The sequence below is a fragment of the Zalophus californianus genome, chromosome 10 (assembly GCF_009762305.2).
Source record: "Zalophus californianus isolate mZalCal1 chromosome 10, mZalCal1.pri.v2, whole genome shotgun sequence".
NCBI lineage: Eukaryota > Metazoa > Chordata > Mammalia > Carnivora > Otariidae > Zalophus > Zalophus californianus.
This window is the reverse complement of record NC_045604.1, coordinates 76,484,043-76,496,904: the sequence shown is the minus strand read 5'-3', so window position 1 is coordinate 76,496,904 and position 12,862 is coordinate 76,484,043. Positions and strand designations below refer to the sequence as shown.

The window sequence follows — 12,862 nt, the reverse complement described above, 5'->3', positions numbered from 1 at the left end:
TTCCACCTCAAGCCTGCAGCCCAACCTGGCCATGAGTGCACCACTCACTTCTGAACCTGCTGGGACCAACCTGAGTCCCCCATATCCCTGGGGGTGAGCCGGTGTGGCGGGGGAGGGCCAGGAGTGTCAGGATCATAGATGTCCCTCCAAATGGAAGGACTGGGGCAGAAGTGTTCCCATCCCACTGGTCCAGAAGAAAGCTCCCTCCACCTTCCTTTCCACACCCCCCCCACTTTTAGCTTGCTTGAGTATCTGGGTTTCTTTTGCTTACAGAGTCCAGCTAATAGCACAGTTAGAGAATCAGACTGGGCCCCACATCTTGGGAGTGCACTGGGCGTGCCTGCCTAGGGCTCTGCTCCTCAGTCACCAGCCAGCAGGTGCAGGGTGGCTAAGGATAAAGTCTCTCCTGGTGGGGGCTCTGGGAGGCGTCCCAGGAGGAAGTGACTGTAGTCTGAGGGAGCAGGGTACGGTTCTGAAGGGCGCTTTATCCCCCTCAATGTGCTCAGCCATCCAGCAGGGAGGGAGATGAGGACGTGGAATTTTGGAGGGGTTATGTATTTGGCCTTGGTTACAGGAATGCCTGGGACTGTCTGAGCCCAAAGCCCTTGCTTTTACTCATGACAACATCAATTAACTCAGCGAATAACAAAACACCTCACCATAGTAGATACTGGGGCTTGATGAATACAAATGATCTAGTTCAGAGAGGAAATTGTGTTGCCTTTCAGCAGAGGAAATGTTATTGAGGAGAGCATGGGTCTGGAACATGTGACCATAAATTGACTGAGAAACCATACTCTTTCCTTGATAACTCAATGTTTTTTTTTTTTTTTTAATCTATTCCAGCAGCATATCCAACTCGAAGCAAGCCTGTTCATTTAGCAGCACGGTGACTATGCAGAACCAGCGGCTGCTCTCATTTAAAACCATTTGTCTCAAACGGGAGCACTTCAGACTCCCCACAATTTAATTTCCATTAAACTTGTGTTTGAAAATGCGAGAATCTCCGAGAATGCACATATTAACATCTAAATGCTCTGCAAAAGTGAGCGTCACACCTGCACACTTTCAATTACAAAGTGTCACAATGGGAAATACATGGCGGTGACATTTCGGTGGCCTGCAGTTGAAATTGACCTTATAACAAAACCTGATCTCTATCAGACGTGAATTCTTAGCACAATATGCTTCCAACAATCAGAAGAGTTGATGTCATGTGCTCACTTTCTCTAGCCCACTAATTCAATCAACAAAAATTAATTAGGTGCCTGTTACAGGCAAGGCACTGCATTATGTAGGTATTGAGATGGGTAAAACACTCCTCTCTTTCTGAAGCTCATAATTTAGTGGCAGAGGGACGAGGGGAGAGAATAGGAGAATTTAATGCACTAGGCTGCTTTCCCCTTCATGTCAATAAATCCTTAAAATAACCTGGCAAGATATGTATATAAAAATTTTCCAGTTCACTGTCAACGAGTAATTCTGTACAAGACAGGATGAAATCATGACTTTTGCTGGTACAAATACACAAGGTGCTGTGGAAACGCAGAGAGAGATTCATTCTGGTGGGGATTATGATGCCAGTGAGGTGTCACCCGAGCTGCACCTTCAAAGGTGAGCAGATTTTTGGAAGCCACAGAGGGAAGGGGAGGTACCTCCAGCAAATGCTCAGGGGTGATGAGACACAGAACGGGCAAGAGTCGGGTGCATGGTGAGGACGGCCAGGACACGAAATCACAGGGGAAGGGAAGGTGGAAGAGGACGCACAGGGTCGGCTGGAGACCCCCTCAATGTGGGGGGGGGCAGCTCTTCCATCTTATTCAGAAGGGTCCTGCTCAGCCAGGTCCGGGGGAGGGGTGCATGGAACAAGCCACATGTCAGTGAGATTCTGGGGTCACTGTGAGCTGAGGAGGGGGGCTCCCAAGGCTTGCTGGAGGGCACCTACCGGGGTGAGGGTTGAGAGGGAGGAAGGAGCCAGAGACCAGCTTCTAAATCCCTAGACTTTAAGACTTATGGGTTCCTCGAAAAGTTAAATATAGCATTACCACACAGCTCAGCAATTCCACTCCTTTTGTTGTTGTTGGTTTTTTTTTTAGCAGGCTCCATGCCCAGTGCAGAGCCCAATGCGGGGCTCGAACTCACATGAGATCAAGACCTGAGCTGAGACCAAGAGTCAGATGCTCAATTGACTGAGCCACCCAGGCACGCCCAGCAATCCACTCCTAAGTGTACACCCCAAAGAATGCCAAATAGGAGCTCAAACAGATACACGTACACACACGTTGATATCAGCACCATCCACAATACCAAAGATGGAAGCCACCAAAGTGTACATCAACGGCTGAATGGGTAAGCTGCATGGGGTCTGTCCACACCACAGAGTCCTTCATAATAACGAATGATGTGCTGATAGATGCTACAAAGTGGATGAACCGCAAAAACATGATGCTCAGTGCAAGAATCCAGACACGAAGGGCCACACACGGCTTCCATTTGCATGGAATGTCTAGAACAGGCACAACCAAAGAGACAGAAAGCAAGTGAGTGGTTGCAAGAACCGGGGAGAGGGGCCAGTGGGGATGACTGTCTAATGGGGTTTCTGTTCGGGATGACGAGAAAGTTCTGGAGCTGGTGGTGATGTCTGCCTCAATGTGCCTGAATGTGCCAAAGGCACCGAGTTATTCACTTACAATGGTTCTTGGGTAATCTTGTTTTATGTGAATTTGACCGCAATAAAAAAAACAAAAGCAAACAAGAGAATTATGGAGCTGGCCCTCCCCTTTTAGAGATGGGAGACAAGACAAGGGTGTGAGGTCATGCAGGCCTGTGTTTGAGTGCCTGCCTGCTACAGCTTGTCATTTACCCTGCTTGCTTCAGTCATTCCCTTAGCAGATACCACTGTACCCCGCCATATGCCAGGGCTGTGTGTAGGTGCTGGTGATGAACCAGTGACAAAGATCAAGATTAAACAGAGCTGAGATAGATTAGTGATGTCTGTCATGGGCCCTGTAATAGACACTACAAATATGTGTGCAGTGCCTGCAGCCTGGGCTTCAGCTCTAAAGCTCACTGTCTTATGTAACTGTCTAACAGAGCAGAACTTACAAAAACACTCTGAGCCTGAGTCCTTATTTACGGCGTGGGGAGGGCGATGCCTCTCTTACTGGTTGTGCTGGGAATTAGGCACAACTGATGTGAACAGCCTGGCGGATCATAGGCTCTTCAGACATTTGAGTTTCCCCTGTCTCTGACTTGTCCCCCCCTTTTGTATTTTCTGCCAATGATGCAGTGCTTGATTCTAGAGCTCTGTGGTCTGAGGTCCATGGATGTTTCTGGGGTCACCAAGGAAAGGGGCCCAACAGAAGGCAGACTCTTCCTGGGGACATGCTCTGGAGCCTCTCAGATGCAAGGCAGTTACAAAGGAAGGCTCCCCTTCCCCCGCCACAGTGACGTAGGGAGCTGGGTGCCCAGGGGTCCTGCTTGGGGGCAAGTCCCTAAACTGCTCTGGCACGAACCGCATCATCTCGCCTGGACTGGAGCACTGATACCCTCGGTGCTCTCCTGGCTTCTTCTCTTGCTTTCCTTGCATTATTTTCTACTTGGTTCCCAACCTTTTTAAGGATAATTCATCTCACATCACTACTGCCTGAAACACTCCAATCATACTTAGAAAAATGCAAACCCCAAGAGAGAGGGGATCAGGCTTTTCTTGTTCTCCATGGTACCCAGAGCTCAGCGCAGTTCCCGGGTCAATTTATGCAATGAGTGAACTCAACACGTCTGAGCTGTGAAACGGGGACAGCAACACCTGCCCTTTTAAAAAGGTCCATCGGAGGACTCATGAAAATTAGTGTGCAGGTCTGAAATTTGTGTTAAAACAACAATTTAACAATAATATTCCCCTCTGCCCAAGTCTGGAGTCATTGTGTACATGACTGTTCACCACAGCCCTTGCTTGGCTCAGAAGCCAAAGACATGTGCCTCTCCTGGCCTCAGTTTCCCCTCATGTTGGATTACATAGTTTCCATGGCCCCTTCTGACCCCGAAAACCATCTGGCCGGTGTGCCGAGAAGTCCACTGCATTGCCACCGAGGTGGTGTGAACATCTATGTCTCTGCTCTGTCCCCCACGCCCTGTGCGATCTGCACATCTGGAGACACATATCAGTCTGGTGTCAAAGGCAGGCTAGCATCACAGAGGGATGTCCTTCCTTGACATGATCAGAACTGAAAGGGAAACTTAAATCAACATAAACTAAACAGAATAGGATCTATCCGAGTGCATGGCAGGTGAGGGTAATTTTTGTTTGAGGCATGCAGGACACCTGCAAGAAATGCTCTTTCTTACTGTGTATCTCGGTCAAAACAAGTTGCAAACCCTGGTGCAACCAGACAGTGAGCCCTCCAGGCCCACTCACCTCTCCCCAGCCCGTTTTCTTTAATTAAAATGCTAATTACTTCTCTCTGCTCCCTCTTATCTGCCTCGTGCATTGCATTCGGAGGGTGGGATGGGATGGGGAGAAGCCAGGGCAGTGTTTAAATCAATGGGGTAAGGGAATTCAGGGAAAGCCCCCCCACCCCAAAAAATGCTCTGGAGGAAGAAGAAAAGTCATCAAAGCATTGGCAGCTGTTTATTGCTTACTTGCTACACACGATGTACCTTCACGTGTAATTTCAGCCTTCTGCAGGATGGCAGGCTCAGAAGGTTGATGGGCTCCTCCAGGGTCTCCGAGCTCAGAGCCAGTGGTTCTTACCCTTGGCCGCGTGTGAGAATCTCCAGGAGCATAACACCTACGGCCGGCCCCAGCCAGCACAACTAACCAGAGTCTCACGGGTGTGACACAGGCACTGGTGAAGCCCCCGAGGGGAGGCTGAGAACTACTGTCTTTAGAGGTGGATGGTGGATCCTGCACTTGACCCAGGACTGCATGATCCCCATCTCTCTGGAAATGAAGAGTTGCTGACTTTGAGAGTTAAACATCTCAAAAATACAGGGAGAAAGCAGCCCATGGTGGCCTCTTGGAGAGGTGGGGTGCAGGGTGCTGAATGTGAAACCAGACTCCTCTACTTGCTGTGTGACCTTGGGCGTGTTAAACAACCTCTCTGTGCTCCATTTCCCTCATCTGTAAAATGGGGATAATACCCCTTGAACCTAACTCATGGGATAGCAGAGTGTGAACTGAGACATGAGACTTGGGTCCCTGCTGTATCTCCAGCCCCAGAGCAGTGCCTGGCTGCAAACAATCATTGAATAAATAGTAAATGCTCCATAAATGTCCTGAAGATGGTGTCTGACTCACCTCTCCACTACGCTGCCTCGCAGGCCCTATGAACACAAAATCTCTGCATGAGTCATTGGCTAGAAATGGACCCCCAGGCCTCTCTGGGGCCCCAAAAGAGGCTCTGTCTCTCATTCTCATATCTGCTCTCTGGGCCAAGACAAAAGAGCTGGCTGAGGCCTGGGACGTTCCTTTCCCGTCTGCAGCCCCGGCTGTCTGTTGGCTTTTCTGCAGACTCAATGGGACACAATGACACACATAGCCAAGTGCGCCTCTGTTGTCAGGGCCAAGGGTCGCCATGGCAACCAACAAAGCCAGAGCCCTGGGCCTGTGCAGATGGCTAGCAGGGCCCCATTCACGGGGCTGTGATGGATGGCGCTGGGAAAGAAGGCTTTATCTCGGACCTGGCTTCCCTCCTCCAGTGCCAGATCCTGCAGCCTCCCTTGGCTGTATTCGCAGCATGGGCTCCAGCCCTCCCTCCCTGCATGCATGATGTTCTATGACCTGCCTCTTGCAGCATCATGCAATCATCGGTGACTCGTACAAGGGGAGGGTGATACTCTTCTTGGAAACGCACAAATGTTGACTTCTATGAAAGGCAGAGGAGCAGCTGAGAAAGTCATATGGGTCAGAAATGGGGTCCAGAGGTGCCATATTCTAGCTTGATGATTCTGGACCTGTTGCACAACTCACTGGGGCCTCAGGTTCCCCATCTGTGAAATGGGAAGAATGAAAGCTACCCATGAGGCATGAGCGCTTTGGTGCTAGAAGGCAGGTAGCCCCTAGCCCGTGAACAGGGTAAAGGGGAAAAAGAACAGACAAGGCATCAAATGCAAGCCTTCCGAATGGGGAGACAGACAGCCTTTGTTCTGGTGTAGCATGCATTCAGACAGAAGCATTTGCAAATGGTTGAGTTAGTTTTGTATTTCTTGATCCTACAAGGGGGGAGGATTGAAGAAACAGAATCTGGTTGGAAAGGATGCTTGTGCCAATGCGGAAGAAACTACCCCAGGTTAAAGCTGCAGAAGGAAGGTCTGGTTCCACAGGTGAGTATGGAGCACCAGGGCTAAGCCCCCAAGATGCCATGCCAGAGAAGGACATGTCCCACTTTGTTCTCAGGGAACTTGCATTCCTGTGGGAGGGTCAACAACAAATAGGTGATTGGAGGAGATACATTTCCCTTTCAGAGAAAACAAATCATTTTAAGGACTCCAGGAACTGCTAAGAGTGCAAATACTACAGCAGACAACAAAGGAGCCAATTTCTTCCCTTCAAGGTCTGCAGGGCAGGTGACTTGGAAACACTGTTGCTCATTTGAATTACTAGATGTGCCTGACCAGTCCCTTGGAGATGTCTTCACTTCTCAATAATTCAAAGGATTGTTCATTTCTGTGTGCATGCAGAGATCTGCTACAATTCAATGAACCAATAATGTTTACTGTGTCAAGGCTCAACACACTGTCTCACCTGTTCCTGGAGGCAAATGGTACTATTCCCATTTTTCAGGTAGGGGAGAGGTTCAGAGAGATTTTGCTACTTGCGAAAGGTCACACAGCTGAAGACAATGGAGCTGGGTGAGAACCAGGGCTGTGTCAGCTTGAGGGCTGAGACCTGGCCGCATTACCAGGATGGTGGCTTCAGTCCTTACCCAGAAATCTCATCAGACAACTCAGGCCAACATAAAATTTTTACAGGGACCAAGAACTTCAAACCAACAGTTGTCACTGTCTGCAGCCTTCCCAAAAACTCTCATCTTTTGGCCACAGGTTCATCAGTAGGGGCCTACAAATGCCCTAACAATTCCAACCTCAGGCCACATGTGGACTTTTCCCTGTGCCCCAACACTTGTCCCTGCTGTCCCTTCCAGGGCGCAGAGGCCCCCATTCTACAAGGAGCCCCATGGAATGGAAGGTCTTTTCAGAAGAAGAACTGACATCTTTAGAACTCCTTAGTATTTAGGACAGCTCCAGGTAATGGAGAAATCTTGCTGAGTATTTTAAAGATTTTTATTTATTTGACAGAGACAGCGAGAGAGGGAACATAAGCAGGAGGAGTAGGAGAGGAAGAAACAGGCTTCCCGCTGAGCAGAGAGCCTGATGTGGGGCTCGATCCCAGGACCCTGGGATCATGACCTGAGCCAAAGGCAGTTGCTTAATGACCGAGCCAGGCGCCCCTTGCTAAGTATTTTAAACATGAATCTGTGAAGAAGAATTTGTCCACCATTTCTTGTTTCCTAATTTTTCTGGCTAACTCTTTAAACATTTTGGTGCAGGTGAGCCCGTGGAGGGCGGGTCCAAGGATGTGGTCATGATAAAGCACCCTGATCCATCACCTTCTGTAAAGACTATTCCAATCACACACAGGCAGGCTCACCCCTTGCTCTGGATCTGACCACGGCGGCCATCAGTCACATGACCGTGGCCAAACAGTCAGGCCTTCTGAATGGGAGACTTCAAAAATCCTCATGCGCAGCCCTACCTCCCCATCTGGTAGCTTGTTTTTCCGAGACAGAACACATAATCTGTTCACATAGGGAGTGCTCAGAGTCACCCCATGGGATGTTTGAGGGCAGATGGCAGGAGCCGTTAACCACGAAGCTGACAGTGCCTTGTTTAGCTTATTTTGCAAAAGGAGTGGGGCCTCGGGAGGACAAAAATGTGGCACCAAAGAGAGAGCTCGGATTTAAGCCTGGGGAAGAAGGCTTATTGGCTTTCGAGGCCAGAAAAGTGTCACTTTTGTCCAAAAACAAGCCAACAAAAACAACTTGTTTTGTCTACACAGAGCCAAACATCCGGAGTGGATAAAATTGTGATGGAGTGTATCCTGGGCTGGCACCCTCAATGGCAGGGAAAGCCATCTAGGTGTCCCAGTGTCCCTGATGCCTTGACTTCCATCAGGACGCTTCTCCACCTTCCATCCCTTTAAGAGAAGTGCCTCTGGGGGCGCCTGGGTGGCTCAGTCATTAAGCGTCTGCCTCTGCCTTCATCTGCCTTCGGCTCAGGTCATGATCCCAGACCGAGCCCCGCATCGGGCTCCCTGCTCCGTGGGAAGCCTGCTTCTCCCTCTCCCACTGCCCCTGCTTGTGTTCCCTCTCTTGCTGTGTGTGTCTCTCTCTGTCAAATAAATAAATAAAAATCTTTAAAAAAAAACAAAACAGAAGTGCCTCTGTTTTATGACTTTTTCTTTTTCTTTAGGATTTATTTATTTGAGAGAGAGAGAGCATGCAAGTGGGGGAAGGGGCTGAGGGAGAGAGAATCTCAAGCAGACTCCCCACTGAGCGTGGAGCCTGACAAGGGGCTCGACCCCATGACCTTGGGATCATGACCTGAGCTGAAATCAAGAGTCCAATGCTCAACCAACTGAGCCAACCAGGTGCCCGTTTTATGACTTTTTGATACGTTTACAGGAAAACAAACTTGCCAAGTGAAAAGCTAATCTCTAAAATGATACTCCTTGAGACATACAAAAACCCTGGTCATCCTCTAGGGGGAAGGAGAAGGGTTGGGGGAACAGCTACATAATGCAGTTTACCTAGTCCCTCTCCTACTTGAATATTCCCTGGCTCCCACTGCCCCCAGAATTAAGCCAGCTGCTTGGCCAGGTACACGGTCGCCCCTCCCTGCCCTGTTGACACTGACTTGCTCACACTCTGCTCTATCCTGCCTCCAGGTCATCCAACACCCACATGCTATTATCTGTTGAAAAATCTTTCCTGCCCCCTGCCACCTCCTGTTTATATTCCTGTAACTCTTGTGTGCACCTCTGGCCACCTCTACCAGGAAGCCTTCCTGATTCACCAATTCAGGGTTAGATGTTACTCATCTGGATTTCTCCAGCAATCCTAACTTCATTTTTTTAATGAAAATGTTCACATACTCAGGATAAACCTGGCTGTACCCACCACCTTGTTTCAACACCTGCTAGCATTTGCCATGTGTATGTTATCTATAAACTTATATGCATATTCTTTTCCAGTTCACCTATAATGTGACAATCTCCTTCTCTCCCTTTAGCCAGGGAAAATTCATTCATTCATTCATTCATTCATTCATTCATTCATTCATTCATTCATTCATGGATTCATTGGAAGGCATTTCCTGATCTCCTACTGCCTGAAGACGCAATACTAAACCCTAAGGACCCAGGTGGGGGTGGGAACAAGAACCAATGCAGCAGAGTCTCTGCCTTCAGTTCCACTGGAAGGAACAGGCAATAAATAATTTCACATTATGATGAGGATCATGAGCGTCACTTGACAGTAGGCGACTGATCTGGCTCAGCAGTCCCACATCACACAGGGAAGGCTCAACAAACATGCTGCACTCCACGGAGCTCAGTGCTCCGACCATAGGGTCCCACTGAGACAGCCTGTGTTCTTGGTCACTATGGCAAGGAGGACAGAGAGGGGGACCAAGATGACTGGGGATCCATCCACCTGCTCAGGACTGAGACCAACCCCGCTTTCACAGCTGGCTCTCAGGATAGCTTTTCAAGCATGTGAACATCTGGCTCACAACACCAAAGAGCCGTGAGAGAATTTATAAACACTCCCTGTCTACATTCTTTCCTGATCACTCTGAAGAGCTATAACATCAAGGTGGGGAAAGAAACACTAAACAAAGAAAACACAAGAGGCTGGTTCCAGCCCCTTGGTGTGGACTCTGGAGGCTTGGTGTTTAAGGGTCAGGGGCCTGCCCCATGTCACACAGCTCAGAAGCCACAGGACCAGGCTTCAAACCCAGGTCTGCGAGACTCTGTGGCTGGTTCCGTTCTCCTTCCCTGCACAGAGAAGGTAAGTAAAGGGCCCAGGTTCACCTGACAAAGAAGGGTCAGTGATCTGGGATTTTAATTCCTGAGTTAGTTCTTCTGATTCCAAGTTCAGTGTTCCTTCTGTCCATTGTGGTGCCTTGCAAATATATTTAAGTCACTTGACAAACTCTTGGGGGTATAAAATTCAGTACCTTGGGGCATTTCAAGAAGGAAGGGAAGAGGAAAAAAAGGCTGCCCAGCAGCAATGACCCCACCAGAGAGGTGCCTGATGGATTTTGCGGGGAGACGTGGGTCTAAGCTAGAACATCAGGGCTGGAGTCTGAGTTAAAAAAAAAACAAACCCTGGAAATTGATCCACTGGGCTGTCATCTGCTGGCTGGTTTGGTTTAGTCATGACGGAGTAGCAGGTAATCTGGTCGAAGGCAGGACCGTCCAACAGAAATATAATGTGAGCCTCAAATGCGACCCACATAAGTCGTTTTACATTTTTTAGTGGCCATGCTAAACGAGTAAAATCAGGGGTGCCTGGCTGGCTCAGTCGGTGGAGCATGCAACTCTTGATCTCAGGGTTGTGGGTTCGAGCCCCATGTCGGGTGTAGAGATGACTTAAACATAGAATCTTAAAAAAACTCAAAACTGGTAAAATCTAGTAATCTTATTTAACCCAACATACCTAAAGATATAATCATCTCAACATGTAATCGATATGATTATTAAGATATTTTACATTCCTTTTTTATTTTTTTTTTGTACGATGTCTTCAAAACCCAGTATAAATTTTGCACCCACAGCACATCTCTATCTGGACAAGCCTCATCTAGGGTGCTTGACTGTCACATGCAGGGAGCGGCCACCGTGCTGGACACTGGAGACTGACCCATGGTGTGGGGGCTGGGCTGGGCCTGAAGTAGTGGACGTGCCTGGCTGGGCCTGTCAGAGCTGCGATGCGGTGACAGGGAGTTTAGTCTAAGAGCTGCTGTGCAGACAGGACTGGCGAGGTGATTTGTGGGACCCAGTGCAAAAGCGAATATTCGAAGCCCCTTGTTGAGAAATGATTAAGAACTTCAAGACAGTGACAGCAGAGCATTAAACCAAGCGTGGGGAGGGCCCCTGGTGAGCGCGGGCCCTGGGTGACCACATGGGTCACAAGCCCGGGAGGCCGGTCCTGGGTGCAGACGAGAAAGACCCTTCCTGTGCATCCATCCCAGGTGCCGGGACAGCACTAACAAGCGTAACCAGCAACAGCGACTACAAACATCTACCGATCGCCATCTCTGGGCCAAGCCCTGTGCTAAGCTCTTTACGTATGATATAGCACCTTCAATTTTCCGAACAATCCTTATAAGTAGTATTACTCTCCATTAACAAAACAAACAAAACGACAGAACAAGAACATTCCATATACCCTCAGCACAAATGATCTGAGACACAAGTATGCCAAGCTCAGGTAATTTCTCACTGACACAATGCTACTACCTAACAGCCCACATTCAAGTTGGCCCTCTTGTCCCTCAAACGTCTTTCGGAGCTGCTCTCTGTGTTCCCGGAGCCACCGCAGGACCACACGGCTGCGTCTGCTCACAGGGCTCCTTGGTCTCTTTTAGCCTGGAACCCTGTTTTAGCCGTTATGCCTTTTATGACACGGGCACTGGAAGAGTCCAGGCTGCTTGCTCTGTATTTTATCTTAATCAATATTTTTCTTTATTTATTCATTTGACAGAGAGAGAGACACAGCAAGAGAGGGAATACAAGCAGGGGGAGTGGGAGAGGGAGAAGCAGGCTTCCCGTGGAGCAGGGAGCCCGATGCGGGGCTCGATCCCAGGACCCTGAGATCATGACCTGAGCTGAAGTCAGGCGCTTAACGACTGAGCCACCCAGGCGCCCCTTAATCAATATTTTTCTTAAGGTCCTTGTAAAATAGGCTGCAGCTCATTGGCACATGGAAAAAGGTCTGCAGGGTATGTAATGCCAGGGGTACAAGGTACTGGGGGGCAGGTGGAGGAGGGCGTACAGCACCGGCTCTACTCGGGTGGAAGTTCAAGATTCCCTGGAGGCAGGGACAGAGGAGGTTTAAAGGTGATGAGGGCTTCGGCAGGTGGACCAGTGGGGTGAAGCTGTTGCAAACGGAGGCCACGGCGTAGGGGGACAAGAATGCCATCCTGGAGGATGTTCAAGGGCAGCAGTCCTCTGAGGGTGAGGGAACCGCGCCAGAGGACCGAGATCTGTCCCTCCTTGGCCTGCAGCCTTCCTGAGTCCATGCCCATCTCTGGCCCCATCCTCTCCCCCAAGGCGCCCCGGGAGTGGCCAGCCTGCAGTCAGCAATCATCTAGAGCGGCTGGCCGCCAAGCCTCCCCAGTGTTCAGGGTCAGGCGAAGCACGAAGGATTCCCTTCCCCGGTGGTGTGGCCACCGGCTCTCACACACTAACTACAAAATGGCAAGTCCTCTGGATTCCCACATCTTGCCCTGCAAGTGAAATTTTGTTTTCTAAACCTGCTTCCTTCTTGCCGCCTCTCGGGGCACGGGCTGCCGCCGTGAAACAAAAACAAAAACAAAACAAAACTCAAAATGAACTTCTAATAGACTGCAGAAGCGTGAGATGTGAGGGGAGTCGCCATCCAAAGCTCCCTCCTACCTGCTCTTGGCATGGGCCATCCTGACCATCAAGCAAGAGATTCTCACAGCAAACTCTGGTCTCCTGCAAGGTGAAGCAAAGTGCCCCTGATGGCAACCACCCCCCCCAACCCACCCCAGCCTTCCATTCCCGAATTTCAAAGAGACAGGTGTATGTGCGTGTGTGCTGTCTGAGCCCTCA

The 12,862-nt window shown here is 49.6% G+C and overlaps 1 protein-coding gene across 4 annotated transcripts in view; it reads right to left on the bottom strand.

Annotated features, from left to right (window-relative positions):
• The window catches only part of ABAT (4-aminobutyrate aminotransferase), an 82,498-nt gene that overhangs the window by 39,882 nt on the left and 29,754 nt on the right, over positions 1–12,862 (bottom strand). The window lies entirely within an intron of this gene.